Raw genomic sequence first — 13,162 nt, forward strand, 5'->3', positions numbered from 1 at the left:
TAAGTTCTGGGGATGAAAATACAAGCAGACAATCTCCACCTCCAAGAAGTATATGGTCTCAAAAGGGAAGACATGAACAAGGACCAAAAAGTGGGAAGGCAGCATAGGAAAAAAAAATACCTGAGAAGCAGTATGAAGGTATGGTTCTGGGCAAAATAAGGTTTTTGGGTTTTTTTAATTCTCCTGTGGGGATGGAGGGTGGAGCAGACCCAAAGGCCAAATCAAAGGTTGTGATGGGGAAGAAAATGTTGACAATAGGCAGAATGGTAAGGAGATTGGCAGAAAGTGCCACATTGACACTCCCAAATTTAATGTTCTGTCCAAGAAATTTTAACCCAGAAAGTGTAGAAGGTGAGATCCTGACCCAAACAAAAGAATACTTACATAGGTATACACAAAATGGGTCTTTTCTTTGTAGACCTTCATTAGGCTCTAGGGAACTTAGAGACTTTTAAGTCATATTTACTTCAGTCATTTGAGGTATCAAGAGTCAAAAATATCACTGATGGGGTGATAGGAAGCAACATGGGAATAAAAATTCAAAAGTTCTTTGAAACTTATGAATTGAAGGGACTTTAAAGGTTACAAGCATAAAATGAGACCTAAAAATTATCTTAGAAATTAATGGAACATAGATTTAGACATTCAAGAGACCTTAAAGATCATCAAATCTAAACCCTTTGCTTTACAGATGAAAAAAACTGAGGCCAGAAGAGGAGATGTGATTTGCCCACAATCACAAAGATTACAAATAGCAAAGGCAAGTCTTGTTAAAGAATCCAACTTTTAGTCTCACTACAATTTCTAGGACATCAAAACAAAATATCACCCTCTCAAATCTTTGCCTACTCCCTAGTCTATCTCCTCTGCATCAGACTTCTCCTTGTAAACAGTCATTAGCCTCACTTATTAGTCATATTATTTTCCTCCTCTTTGCTCTCTGAATGTGAATGCGGAATCTTGCTCCCTTTTGCTAAGAGTAAAAAATAACAAGACTTAGCAAGAAGTAACAGGTCTAAACTTGTTTCTTTTTAGTCCTTGTTCGAATATGAGGACCCAATTTTCAGAACTACCTCCTCTCACATCCCTGGGGCATTTTTATATTCCCCTGCAAAGCTCTTTGTCAGCTTAATAATGTTCTAGTCAGAAGGCAAGGGACTGGCCCACACAATTTCTTTAGGTTTCTTCCAATTCTAAGTTCTATGATTCTGTAATTCCATGATCACACCAATGAGTGATTTCTTAGCAAATAGCTAAGTAATCAATCTCCTTACCAACTCCATTATACAGAATGGAAAAATCCATTGCTCTTAGTTTTGCTCTTTTTGCATAGCATGAAGTTTTTAGATTATCTCAGCTCTCCTGCTCTCTATATTTCATGGTCATGAGAAACTGAAAAACAATTACATATTTAGATTCAAGGGAGAATTTAATTCACAAATTTTGGCATTTGCTTATGATGACTACTGGGGAGTTCTCCACAGTTCTCCTGTCTCAGATAGGAGAACAGAAAGATAAAAATCCTGGGGGGAGGAATTGTATTCAATTCAACAAAAATTTCTGTCATGATGCCAATGACACAAATCTCCCCATCACCCTACCCCAATCACACTACTATCTTCTTCAAACATGCCAAATGTCACCTATAATTTTAGTTGGAAGATTAATTGGATGAAAAATGGACAAGATATGCTGTTCCCCCCCTCCCATTTACACAAAGCAGTCAATAGTCCGAGTGCCTGCTATGTGATTATCCCTGTGCTAGGCACTGTGGAAGACCTTATCTCTACTCTTATAGCTTTGCCATGGTTTGTGCATTTTACTTCTTTACTAGATAGCAAGCTTCAAGAAGACAGAAGATTTATCTTATTTATTCATGTATTCCCCTCATTGACTAATGTAGTACTTGATACAAATGAATACTTAAATATTTGTTGAATTTAATACAAGAAAAGTAGAACATATAGTCCCTATCCTTAGAAGATTACAGCTAAGGAGAGAAAGTATATTAGGAACCAAATAACATATAGTAAAATACTCATCTTAAATGACACATGTTAAGTGGCAAAGGCATTGAAAAAGAGAAAAACACTGTGCCATTGTAATGATCAAAGAAGGTTTCACAAAGGAGGCATATATAAGCAAGGTTTTAGATGATGGATAAGCAAGAGGGTATTCTAGGAGAAAAAAAAGCAATAAGTATCTATCATTTTCACCAAAAAGAAAGGTTGGTCCGTGACTAGTGCCTAAAAATGTTGAAATGACATGCCCATTCATAGGATACCTGGTTTATCTAAGTGATAATGTTTCTGCCACTATCTTTTTTGTTGTTGTTGAGGTAATTAGGATTTAAGTGACTTGTCCAAGGTCACACAGCTAGGAAGTGTTAAGTGTCTGAGGTCTTCCTGACTTCAGAGCTGGTGCTTGATCCACCGAGCCACCTAGCTGCCCCTTCCCCACTGACTTTTCACAAAAAGTAGACCTAAATTTAAAGTATAATTCTATGCAATGTTAGAGGAGTTCTCTGAGTATCATATCTGCTTAGCTTTGAAAGAGAGACAAGGATCCCTTCATTCTTTGCCCAGAATACAATCCCCCTTTTTCTAAATCTAAGTCTCAGCAAACTGCCCTAAGGCAAGAGAGCTCAAAAGTCCATGAAAAACTACAAATAAACTCTGGATTGACTAAATTGGCTTCTGCTTTACTGATCTTTGGTAAGCATCAATAATTTCTTGGATACAAAGACCATGGATACAATGTCTCTTACTTGTCCATTAGCTTTCCTTCTAAGCTTCATCTCATTTTTGGCTCTTTTCATTTTCAACTCAAGTAAAGAATTGTTCACATCATAAAGCAATCGTGATTAAATTCTGAGTCTTTTGCAATTATATCAGTTTGGAGGTGAAAATAAGGAGGAATCCATGCCTCCTCTAATTATAAGTAATGCGGTTCAAATTGGATAAACTAATAGCAAGAATTGATTGAATGTCCACTCAATCTGTGGCACACTAGACATTGTTGAGAAGTAGTATCAAAAGAAAGGATACATGGTGTCATAAAAGTAGCACTGCATCTCCTGGTTTCTAGCACACTGAGCTTGCACTAACTATATACTGTGCATGCAGGAACACATAAACAACTTGCCATTGTGTATAGATGTCTCTTTGCCACTTGGTGTAATTCTGCTTTAATTACAAAACAGATTGTCATGCCCTGACTTCTCAGGAAAGCCGAGAGCCCTTGGTGGGGGGATGAGGAGCCAAACTAGACACTGTCACCAGGATTCCTTTTACTTAACTAAAGAGTCTTATACCTCGCCCAGGGTTCCCCACTATCTGTGGCCCTCTACACTGGATAATTGATTTTTGGTTGTAACTCAAGCTCCTTTGCCTTGCAGAATATCATATTCAAGGCTCTCTGGTCTTTTAATGTAGTAACTTCTATATTCTAGGTTATTTTGACTGTGGCTTATTGATATGTGAATTATTTCTGACTTCCTACAGTATTTTCTTCTTGAATTGATAATTCTGGAATTTAGCTACACTATTCTTTATAACATTAGATACAGTCTCATTCTGGGATTTCTTTCAGGATATGGTTGGTGGATATTTTACTCTCTGGTTCAGGATATCATGGCAATTTCCTTTCATGATTTCTTGAAAGATGCTGTCTGGATCTTTTGTATCATGGCTTTCAGGTAATACAATAATTCTTAAATTATCTCTCCTGGATCTATTTTACAAGTCAATCATTTTTACAGTGAGGTATTTTCTATTTTCTTCATTATTTTTTATTTTGTTTGACTGCTTCTTGATATTTCATATAGTCATTAACTTCCATTTGCCCAATTCTAGTTTTTAAGGCATGATTTTCTTTAGTTATCTTTTGCATATCTTTTTCCATTTGGCTAATTTTACTTTTTAAGAGATTATTTTCTTCAGTTGATTTTTTTCCCTTCCCTTTTCAAGCTGTTGACTCTCTCTTGTATGCCTCTTGTTTCTTTCCCAATTTTTCTGCCACCTCTCTTACTTGACTTTTTAAATCCTTTTTTGAGTTCTTCCAAGAAGGGTTTTTGGACTTGAGACCAATTCATATCTCCCTTTGAGATTATGCATGTAGGCATTTTGTCCTCTTCTGAGTTGGTATTTTAATTTTCCCTGTCACCATAATAAAATTCTATGGTCAAGATTCTTTTTGTATCTTGCTCATTTTTTCCTATTTTATGACTTTTAAAATTGAGTTCTGTTCTTGAGATTTGGGGGCACTGCCCCAACATTCTTGGGCAGAGTCACTGGCTTTGAGATCTAGAGCCTCAGGTTATTTGGTAACTTGTGCACTGTACTGGAGCAGCCTGACCTCTTTGGCTTGTCATTCTCTGATTTCCAGGGCTGGCAATTTACAATCTGTACTGGGGCTGAAGACTCCACTAATGCTCTGCTGTGCTATTGTCCTATTGATCCAGGACCGAGGGGTCTTAATTGCTGATTAGCGCTATGGCTAAAACCTTTTCACTGACTTGCCTGGACACTATTTATGCTGGGTGCCCAAATGAGACTATCCTTTCCTGTAGTCCTTCTAAAGTATCTTAAGCTAGAAAATAGTTTCACTCCATCTCCCTCTAGAATTTGTTCAGAGACCTGATTTAAACATATTTCCAAGGAAAAGTGGGGAGAACTCAGGCAACTTCCTGGCTTCTCTCTTCCATCTTATTCTCATATAACCCTAATAAACTGGCTTGATATAGTATATGAACTACTAAGTTTAAATAGAAGACAATTCTGGCAAATATATGTAAGATTAACTTCATTAATTTCTTTAAAAAGCCTTCTACTTTCTAATGAAAAGTTCTTTGGAGTCATTTATCCATTCTTTGACTCTTAGGACTCCATCACATATTTTGTCAGCAATGCAACCCTGCCAGGGCCTGCTAAGGATGCCTAGCTTATTAAGGATGTAGCTGATATTTTCTTCCAAAATCTCAGAACAGTCATATCTATAAATATGCAAGCTACCAAACCCCTATACAGTTTGTCTGGGCTTGTGATCATAATATGCATAGGCAATTTCCTTCAATGGGACCCAGTGGAATTGTGTACTGCTTTTGTAATACCAGTCTTTAATATTCCAACAAATATTATACCATCATAATGCTGCTCATTATTACATAAATATGCACATCTCTTCAGTCAAAAAATTGTTTTCCAAAATTTAACTCCATGTACTTAAAACCTCTCTTAACATATATAGCCTAAAACATGGATGTATTCATTGCAGCTGCAAGGTATTATGCTAGACATAACAGAAGAAATACAAATAAATAAAGCAAGATTCTCCTTCTCTCACATAAATAACAAATCAATAAAAAAATATTTATTAAGCACCTACTATGTGCAAGGTATTGGGGATACAAAAAGAAGCAAAAGACATTCCTTGTCATCAAGGAGCTTACAACCCAATGGGGACTAAAATATGAACAAAATATATATACAAACATACTGTTTACAAGATAGGTAAGAAATAATTAAGTGGGAAGGCATTAGAAATTAGGGAGAAGTTGGGGAAAGGTTTCCTGTAAAAAATGATATTTTGATTGAAACTTAAAGGAAGCCAGAGGAGTCAATAGCAGAGTTGAAGGAGAGTTTTCCTCATGAGGGATAATCAAAGAAGATATGGAACAGCCAGGAGGCCATTATTACTGTGTTGAAGATTACATGGTGGGTAAAGTACAAAAATACTAAAAAGTTAGGAGAGGACTAGGTTATGAAGGGCTTGGGATGCCAAGAAGATTTTGTATTTTATTTAGGAGGTGATAGGGAATCCAGGACTTCTGACTTCAAAGTCAGGGAAGGAATCTTTCTCCTGTACATATCACACTATCTTTTATCTATATGATGTTAGTCCTGTCTTCTTTAAATATGTCCTATCTTCCAAATATTAGAATTATAAAAAGGTTCCCTAATGTGGGTTTTTTAATTCATATTCATTTATTTTTTTTCCTAAGTGGGGAAAACTCAGTTGAATGAATTAAATACACTGTGACTGGTACTGGAGAAATAAGTGGCAAACCACTCCAATATCTTTGGAAGAAAATCACAAATGTGGATACTGGGAGTGAAATGCAACTGAAACAACTAAACAGCAACAACAACAATGCTCGGTTACATATTGTATAGGCTTAAGGCTTAAGATTGGTGTGGGATAGGTGAATTTGGAAATATCTAAATTTTGTTACATTTGGGGAAACCTTATAAGGCTAGATGCAATATAACACAGTGGATTCAGAACTGATATTGAAATGAACAAGACCAGGGTTCAAAACCTGCTTTTAATAGACTGGGAGATCTCTAAGATGATAAATTGTAGGGAAAAGTGACCAACAACAGTAGAATAATCTCCCTATAGAAATGGAACCACAGGAGTCTCATCCCCATTACTCTTTATTAAGTTCATGATGTCATTTATCCTTCAATAGGAATGAAATTCCAAGTATTATGTCTTTAAAAAAGATGGGGGGAAAAAGAAATGGTAGTGTAAAAGTTTTATCTAACTCAGAATACTCTAAGAATACCAATCCTTTTTTCATTCTGAGAAGTCTGAAAGAGAGGGTGCTTCATTGGCTATGTGTTATAGTAATAATTCATATTTATATAGTGCTTTAGGCTTATACAGCATTTACTTCTCATACTTGTATGGTAAGTAATGGAGTTTATGTTCTTCCCATTTTAAAGATGCGAGAAGATGTTCACAAAAGATGTTTAAAGATGTTTGGAGAGGTTGAGACTTTGCCACGATCAGCTGAGATTTGAACCTCAAATATCCTGATACCAGGTCCAGGGCTATTTTTAATTTTGCCACATGGTTTCTCTAGAAAAGTTCGGGTCAGCACTTTGGGAGGTGGGATTAGGGTACAGGAAAAGAAGAAGGTTCCTGTCACTGACCTGACAAACCCCATATCTCTCGATTCTGCCTGCTTCATATAAGACACAGTAATACCAGAACATTCACTGACTTTGGGAAGCAACTAATTCTCACAACCCACAGTCAGATAAACCCTTCTATTCCTGTCCAAGAAAGCAGGGGCTTGAATACAGTTCAAAAAATTTCTTCTAGACCTTGATTAAATCCCTGATTAAAGCCAGATATATCTGGCTTTGCATGTCTCTGGAAACCTTGCACAGTGTGTCTCCTCTAAGGAGGAGAGGCAGAGGCCGAGGAAAAAGGCACGTCCCACTCTGGGAGTGGTGAGGACACATGGACCTTCTGCACAGCTGAGAGTGTACACTGGGAGGTCCAGGGCCCAGGATACACGTCTGAAGGCACTAGAACAAGACCTCACTTTATGCAGGGAACTTCAGGACTTCCAGTTCTTTCCCCCAAAGTCAGTGTCCCAGAGTCCCTGCCCATGCCACATTCCTGTGGTAACCCATATCTTGGCAGGGTAGGTGAGATGAGGTGTCCATTGCCATGTCTCCCCTCCACCCAGATACACTGCCTCTCCTCCCATCCCACCCTCACCCTCCAAAAAAGAAATAGGAATGCCACAGAGTTATGCAAATTTTTCAACAACTTAACAAATTGCTTTAATTCTAAGACAAGTGTGTTTTTCATTTGGAACAAGCAACATACACGAAAGTAAACTTGGACACACATTTCCCTCTCTTTTCCTTGACTAAAAGAGCTGAGTGTACTTTTAATCTGTGTGGGTAGTGCTGTCTGCTATGTCTTAAATGATTCAGTGATAACCCCGGCATACTTGTCCTATAGAGCCCCTGAAGCCCACTGATCTAAGCCAAAGTTACCCATCAGTTGTCTAAGGGACACTGCTATTGCCTGTTTTTCATGGGCCATAATTCTCAGGAAGTGGCATTTAGTTGTACCAGACCCAGCTAGAGATGACTAGCTGTATTTCAGACCCTCCTGTATTTCCTGCTCACAGATGTATTCTCTCTTCCTCCCCCTTCTCTTCTCTTCCTATCAGCCACCTCAGCTTCCCCTTCTCTTTTTCTCATCTTCCCCCTCTTTCTCTCCCTTTTCCTCCCCTTCTTCCTCCCCCTCCTTTTCTTCCTCTTCATCCCACTCCTTCTTCCTCTCCTCCTCCTCCTCTTTCTCCCCCTCTTCTTTTCCTTCCCCCTCCTCCCCCTTCTCTTTCTTTTCCTTCCTCTTGTCCTCTCCTTCTTCTACCTCTCCCTCTTTCTTCCCCCTCCTCCTTTCCTCCTTCTCTCTTTCCTTCTTCCTCCTTTTCCTCTTCTTCCTTCTCCTTCTCCTCCCCTCTTCCTCCCCTTTACCTCCTTTTCCTCCCCTCTTCCTCACCCTCTTCTTCCTCCTTCCCCTCTTCCTCTGCTTCCTCCTCCTCTTCCTCCGTTTCCTTCCTTTGTCCTCCCCTTTCTCCTCCTCTTCCTCTTCCTCCTCACAACAACTCTCTGAATTATGAGCTAATATTATCTGCATTTTACAGGTGAAAAAAATAGGCTCAGGGAATTTAAGTGACTTGTTCAGAGTCATATAACCATTTAAATAAAGGGTTTTTTATCATCAATACAGAAGTCTTCAATATACACAGACATTTGAAAAACATAAAGAATAAATTAGAAATAAACCTATGTTGCCATATTATTTGAAACTTTGACTTCTGGTTTTTAAATTTTTGTTTGGTTTTTTAAATTTTGAATTCATTTTAAATTAATATTTTTTCTTCTCCCACTTCCCCTTCTCACTGAAAAGGAAAAAGAAATAAAACAAAAACTCTTAAATCTGCATGCTCAAGGACAACAAATTTACATATGAGAAATTATTTTTTAAAATGTTATTCTGCACCTGGAGTCTATTATTTCTCTGGCCAGAAGTAGGTAATAGGAACCAGTCCTCATCTTCAGTTCTCTAAAATCATCACTGGTCATTGTATTGATTGACATTCTCAAGTTTTTCAAAGTTGCATTTTCTTTTACAATGTTATCATTATATGTTCTCTTGGCTCTGCTCATTTTACTTTGTGTCCATTCATATTAGTCTTCCCAGGTTTCTCTGAAACTATTCCTTTTGTCATTTCTTGTATTTAGTTTTAATTTTCTAAAGTTGTGTATTGATCAAAGTGTTAATAAAATTTCCCTGTTTATATTTTCTTGGCCTTGCTTTATTTTCTTCTGCGAATTTTTAATGATTTATTAATGGTTTCTTTTCCCCCCCAACAAAAACCTCAAATCATTCAATTCAGTGCTTCAACCATATATCCCACTAAATTCTCTCAACCCCAGTTAGCATAATGAAAGCCAAAATATTAAGCTTGGAATTTCTGATCCCTCTGTTCCCCAAAAATCTTGAGGATTGGAGGAAGACCAGTTATCATAGGTTTTCACATTTGGAAGCTTTCAACTTGACCAAAGGGATAATCAAACTCTGCCTCTTCCAAAAACATGAGACTATCTGAGCCTTCCTGATCTAATAAAGTACAGGGGCCCATTCCAGGAACACTGAGATATAGGAAAAGAATATTCTCTTGACTATCCCTTACTCCTTTTAAATCCTTTTAAGGAAAGTTTTTTTATGGGGGAAAGAGAATGAGATTATTATCTGATCCAAAAATACTAGTTATTGTTTCTCTCTTAGTATCCTAGTGCTGGAAAGTAGCTATCATATTTGTATTACAGCAGACATTACTGTTTTGTTTGCAGTAGGCAGATAAGGCTCCCAGGAATAAACAAGTGGAAAGAACAATTATTTCAGGACCTGACATGCATTATATCTTTATTAAATTTCACTAATCTGAAGTCTTTAGGTTGTAAATGGAACTGGAAACATTCAATCACAAAAGTTTTATTTTTTAGTGAACCAGATTACAGTTGGACATTGATTTACAAAGTACTGCATTCCTTAAAGTTGCATGTAAATTGAATTCCTGAAAGCAAATATTTTTACAGAATTTTTGCAAGTGGGATTTTAAAGATGCTTAATCATTATTTCTGGAAGAATCAACACAAGAGCAGGAACTTAGTTTTGCAGATTCTGACACTGAAGTATGAAGGTGTTAAATGTGCTTAAGCACCTGGACTGGATCCCAGGTCTCTTTACTCCCAGGCCAATGTGGGCTTTTCCTTATGTTAAACTGTCTCTATCATCTTCCATTGATAATAGATCCCAACACCAATAGTTTCTGAATCATCTTATATTCTTCCCCTCTTTCAAAAGTCATTAATAATAATGACTTTTCAGGTACTGGGGTAAGGGGAGATAGAAATCTATTAAAGTCATGCTTCTACAATGTGTCTTCCCTTAAAACATATTTTAAGTCAAATTTCTGTATATTATGTTGTATGTGTTCTAATGCCAGGTATCTTAGCATGTAATAAAAACAGGTAGGGCAGCAAGGGGAAGTTAAGACACAAAAATAAAAGAGAGAAAAAAAGGAACAAGGTCTGACAGTCCAGGAGAAATGAGGTCTTAGACTTTAGATTTAAGAACTTGTCTCTACTTTAAAAATCCTAATACAGGGGAATCATAGAATTTTCAAGCTGAGAGAGCTATTAACCCAGTAATTATTTTTTAGATGAAGAAACAGACCCAGAAAAGAAAGGTGAGTTTTCCAAGTCTCTACATTAAGGTAGACAAAAGAACAAAGGTCTTCTGAATCTGTGTCCTTTCACATCTAAGGTGCAACCTTCACACTTCACTTTGTGCCCTAGTTTGTGCCCTAAATTTCCTTTTTTGTCAGAGTTAGATTTGATTGTACAAGTGAACAAGTTTTGTCTGCTGGACTTTCCAGAAAGGGATGAATAAAATGCAATTATTTCATAATTATTATGTACCAACCACCCTGATCAGCATTGGAATAGAAATATATCAGCAAGATAGTTCTTGCCTTTAAAGGACTTACATTCTAATACGGAGACTGCTCATAAAGGGGAGGGGTAATCAAGAAGTAGGAGTTATGATCTGGAAAAATGCAAAGATGCTGAGTGGAAATATATACTCAATTTTTATATGTGAGGTACTCAATTTACACATTTCATCCAAAGGCAATGATAACTTGCATTTGATTACAATTTTCAGACCAAGAAATTCAAAGTATAGGTGAGATGGAAAATACCTAGCTGAATAGATTTTATGATGCCAGAAGGTACCAAGCCAAAGTATTTATCTTTTAAAAACAGTCTCTGAAGATTAGACTAGAGGGTAGAAAGGTATCCAGGAGTGGCAGACAAGGTGAGAAATGTAGAAAGGAAGAATAGGAAGGAAAGTGATTGAGAAAATGCCTGGATCTCACTACCTCTTTCTATCTTTTACCTCTGCGTAGTCATAATAACAAAGTAACTAAGACAAGTTGCTCCCCTAAATGAACAAAAACACATTTCTAACCAGTCAATGTGAAATCAAGAGAGGATAGTCTAAAATATTGCTCTTACTGCGTATGATGTCCTTCTGGTTCTGCTCATTTCACTTTGTGTCAATTCATATAAGTCTTCCCAGATTTTTCTGAAACCATCCCTCTCATCGTTTTTATAGCACAACTTTACAGCACAATTCCATCACAATTATATGATTTGTTCAGGCTTCCCTTAATTGATAGGCATCTCCACAATTTCCATTTTTTTTATTATCAGAGAAAGAATTGCTATAAATATGTTATTTCTTTTTTCCTTTGATCTCTTTGGGACACAGATCTAATAGTGGTATTACTAGGTCAAAAGGTATGCCCAACTTTATAGTCTTTTGCATATAGTTCCAAATTGTTCTCCAAATTGTATTAGTTCACAAGTCACCAATAATTTAGACACAGTGGACATATATATATACATATATATATACATATATATATTTTTTTTTTATAAAAGCAGCAAACCCCTTACACTTCAGTAATCTCTGGTAATTCAAGGTTTTCAGTTCTGAATGCATATAGTTACTCCCTCTTTAAAAATCTTTTCACAAATCATTTTCTGATTCATTTATCCACCTATTTAACTCCTCCATACCATACCAGAATGAAAAACATAATATCTGAGTGAGGGTGGGAAGAAAATTTAATAGAAAGAGGATAATAAGATGAATCAAAGAAATCAAATTAAACAGCAACGTTCTCACTACCCATATCACATGGTTATCTTCCTCCTATGTCTGCATTCTAATTAATTTCCCCTGCATTCCTAGCTTCAAAGGAGTGGGACACAGTCATACTCCTAGCAGATCCATATCAGTAGCAATGTCTCCACTGTGACATTTCCCAATCCATCTTGGTGCATTTATCTGAAGAGTTTGGTATCTTTCTGCTTGGCTTCCTGGAGTGTGCAGTGTTACAATTACTAGCTCTTCACACATGCCTACTTATCTGCTTGTACTTTCTGTGGTACATTCCCAACTTCTGATTGCCCTGTCTCCTCACTTCCCATTCTCCCATTCTTTCATTTTCATACTCACATTTTTCTCTTGGTGAAACTTTGGCAAACTCCTTTAAACTATGTGGTAGAGTTAAAATAATCTATATTTGGAATTGTATGCTTTAGGATGAAATCATCCTCATGACCAGAAGGTCATGAGGTTCAGTGACATAATTCTGAGACTTTATTACAGTGATCAAGATCCTATCAGCTGCATGACTTGTTAGCTTGTAGAAACCTATATCCTCTATGACCACATCTTCCTGTGTTATGGTCAACTTACTGAGCACACTCTAAGTGATAAATAGATAGTAGAGACAAAAAATACTCTAAGATTTTGAAGTAATCTATTGCCATGGCCTCAGATGGGTCAGGGAAGAGCATGGAATAGGTTAGACTTGAATGAGAACTTGAAGGATGATTAAGATTTGAATAAGTGTAGAGAAATGAAGAAAGATATGCATTTATTTGAGAAAAAACTGAAGACAGGAATGCACAGTGTTGAATGGGTTGGGTTGGCAATTCAGGAAACAAAGTTTTAAATGGGTTGGTTTGGCAGCTCAAGAAAAAATGGACACAGCTACCTGACAAAAATGGTGGATTTGTCTAAGGAAGCATATAATAAGATTGGGAAAGTTACAGATTAGGCTGATTTTTAAATGGCAATTCCAGGAATTTATATTTATCTTGTAAATAGTTTTGAAATTTTGAAGATGTTTGAGTAGAGGTAATTAGAGAGATATTTGCCCTGATGTAAGCAGGACTTTAGGAAAATTTATCTAGCAGTGATTTATAGA

Source organism: Sarcophilus harrisii, chromosome 2 (genome assembly GCF_902635505.1).
Source record: "Sarcophilus harrisii chromosome 2, mSarHar1.11, whole genome shotgun sequence".
Lineage (NCBI taxonomy): Eukaryota > Metazoa > Chordata > Mammalia > Dasyuromorphia > Dasyuridae > Sarcophilus > Sarcophilus harrisii.